Source organism: Echinococcus granulosus (genome assembly GCF_000524195.1).
Source record: "Echinococcus granulosus chromosome Unknown EG_S00054, whole genome shotgun sequence".
Lineage (NCBI taxonomy): Eukaryota > Metazoa > Platyhelminthes > Cestoda > Cyclophyllidea > Taeniidae > Echinococcus > Echinococcus granulosus.
In genome coordinates this window covers 506,704-510,181 of record NW_020170434.1, presented here as the reverse complement: position 1 = coordinate 510,181, position 3,478 = coordinate 506,704, and positions in this window count along the sequence as shown.

Below are 3,478 nucleotides of genomic sequence, written 5' to 3'. Positions count from 1 at the left end.
GCCTCCAGGATCTACTCATTCCTAATCACTGTAGCGTGTGATGAGGATGAAGGCAGACAAGAAATTGCAAATGAGGAATTTGCGACAAAATATCTTTCAAATGCTACTTCTCATATTTTCACAGAGTGCAGGCAGAATGGGAATGATTGATTCATTTAACATCAAAGTACACTGAGCAAATCAAAGGGAGTTGCCTACCGATGACACAAAATGCCGATTGTGCAAAATTCGTCAAATGGGCACAATGTGATAGAATTATATGTGTGACAGATCATCCATCCCACGCAAATGTGTCCTAGGTGGGAAAGGGAAGATTTGGCTGTTAAATGGATGGCAGTCATAACAGACCGCAAATTGCTGAAAATTTAAGCAGGGGATATCATGAATCACGCTTTTCTACATTGATAATCTTCTGTGCATTTGTAATGGTGTAAGCCGCTAAAGACTTAGCGCCTGCAGATGGCGTTACTATAGTTCTCATTGTGGATGGATTGGCGCTAGCAGCACTCTGTCTGATCAGATACATTGCTTCGTGCTGCGGATGTGATAGGCTACTGAAAATCGTGAGTAGACATGGAGAGATGAATTAATATCAAGTGGAATGATCAAATTAGTAACATGTGTTTTCCTCTTTTCCTACCAGTATGCCCTCATTTTGGTTATTCTACTCGTTGCACAAATATTCGCTGTTGCAAAATCAGTAGTAGACTTGTCAAACCAATGCAATCACTTCTCGCGTTACACGGGATGGCAGAATCGAAAGGTAACATGTCAAAAGCTGTCCGGAAATTGTTAAGGGGGGTGCAGATTAGTAAATTGCTAATTTCCTTTTTTTGCTTAAAATGGCTTTAGCTAAATGCCTACGCAATTTCTGCATTCTATGACAGGCAAAACCGTTCTCATTCTACCTGCGTTGCTACGGTAATTTCCGTAAGTTCAAGAACATTTTGCAGCCTCTGTTCATGCCTTTGTACCTATTTACTACTTTGACATTCTTTTACTAAAATTGGTTACCGATTCGTTACCACCATGTTGCAACCAGACGTCTGGTGCTTGTATCACAGGTCAAGCCAAACCTTCTATGGTGGAGGGATGCAGAGAAAAAAATTGTCAAATTGACCGCAGACAATATTAAAAATTTAATGCGTTTCATTGGCGCGATTCTGTTGCAGGTGAGATCCAAACATGTACCTTGTACTACCACTAAATAGATTGAAGATAAGGCATTCCCTGCAGTTTACTCCCCTCCCAATTGTGATACTGGTGATTTGCTTGTGTACAAGTGCTCGGGTTAAAAGAACATCAAAGTAACTGCTATAAGAACCGCTATTACTTACACGTATTCCCTCTTCCTCGTCAATATTCGTCTATTCTTTATAAATAAAACAAAGATCCTCTTCATTTTTGAGTTACTCTGTGATACCTAGAGTAACTGCACCACAAATGGAGCAGTTGGTGTCTGAGCCGCCATTAAGTAGTCCATTTGTCGCACAGATTGGAGATAATGGACCTCATAAATGCCTTATGACTCACTCATTGAAGTCAGCCTCATTCAGAGCTAGCATATTTCGTATTCCAGGGGGGTTGTAGCATTTGCAGGTAGGGAATTGCGTGGAGGTGGTGGGGACTTCCCACTAGACTAGGTTGTAGATGGATAAGACGTTGTGAAAAGAGTTGGTCTTGGTTAGAAACAAATTGGCCTCTATGCCGAGGAGTGTTGAAGAGTGATGTTGGGAGGTCAGGCACAAGTGGAGTATTTCCACAGGAGGTTAGTAAATACAGAGAAATTGTCCGCCAGCCTCCAAGTAGGGCCTACAATGCACTAACTTTTGGAAGACATTTTCACACGCTTCAACATGTCACGTGACGACCCGTCTTGCCGGTGATATTTCAAATTGCTTCAGAGTAAAGCAGATGGCCTTGGCCAATATGTGTGCGAAAGCTGACATAAAATGTAAACTTCAGAATGGATTGGGTGACAGTTCTATCGGTTTCAAAGGATGAACATGCTTTTGCATAGACTGCTGCCTCTGATAACTAAATACGTGAGATCCAATCAATTAGTTGATTATTTACAGGTACTTGTGCAGCACATTCTGCTGAGCTTAGTCAAATTTGCTAACTTGATAAGAGTTAACAACCTTCTCCTGAAAGTCACTTCCGTTTTAAATGAAGAACTGTGGGACTGGATAGGTGCTTTAATGGGAAGTATTATTGGGATTTGAAGAAATAAATAGAGGGATCTCTTTTCAAAGCACATAAAACCAAAAAGTGTAGCTGGAACTAATGGTTACACAGCTTGGGGCTGAGGAAAAAAAGGCAAAAAATGTTGAGATGAATGACAAGTGGACACCGGAACAAATTAATGTGTGGGCGCACGAATAACAAAGAGAGGGACGGATGGATGAATGGGTAGGTGTATTGATGTATTGATGCGGGATGCAGTAGGGTTCAATAAGTGATGCTAAAGCCGCCTTCAGAATTGCCCAGTCACTTCAGATTAACTCGTAGAGACTACAGTCGCACTCCAGATGAGTCAATATTTGTTATATAACCAAATGCCTTACAACGTAATTCGACTCCCTTTACCTGCCTTCTTCGCTCCTAACTCAGCTAGCTATCGCATACGTGCACGTACACTCGGCGGCCAAGAATGACATGATCATAGACGAATTGTCTACCGATAACTTGTACGCTTGATGTGATCCCATTTCGGGGACAAAATCACCAGTCTATGCAGTGGGTAATGCAGTATCGCGATTGTGCATGCGTCTTACCTTGAAGCATCACTCCGGCATTCATTTGCCCATTCATCCATTCATCCCACTGCTCAGGCTAATGGGGTTTTTAACCTACAGGAGGGGTTCTAACTCTCTCCGTTTACCCACCAGAATTTGCCCCGTCTCAAATAGATGACATTGCTCATGAGATAGTACCTTTCTATTATGATTTGAGAGGATTATAGCACAATTGATTAAAGGATTAAACGTCCTGATAACCCGTACAATAGCAATCACGGATCAATCTGGACAGTAGAACGGCCACTGGTGTACAGAATGGATAACTGAAACACTCCAGACAACTCCTGTGGTCTACATGCGTCCAGCACATATTACTCAATGACCTCCCTTACTCATTTTGGCAGATGACCTTCAAAGTCGCCAGAGAGGAGTCCCTTGTTCTTTTCTACACCTACCAAGAAACTACAAGTGCTGAGCCATATAGTCAGCCTACATGGGCTTCTAGAGACGGTGATTATAGTTTCCATATACCTCACAGTGAAAGGTACAGTTCACTTCCCACAATTTCAATGAATCCTGTTGTCAACGTGCCATTACGCACATTTGTCCCCATTCCCTTTAGCTTTAATCTAAAAACAGTGAGGAATGAAGAGACGTGCACTAATAATTTCAAGGTAAGTCAAATGCTAACCTTCAGATGGAGCGCACGCACGAGCGGCCTAAGCCTGCTCATTCAG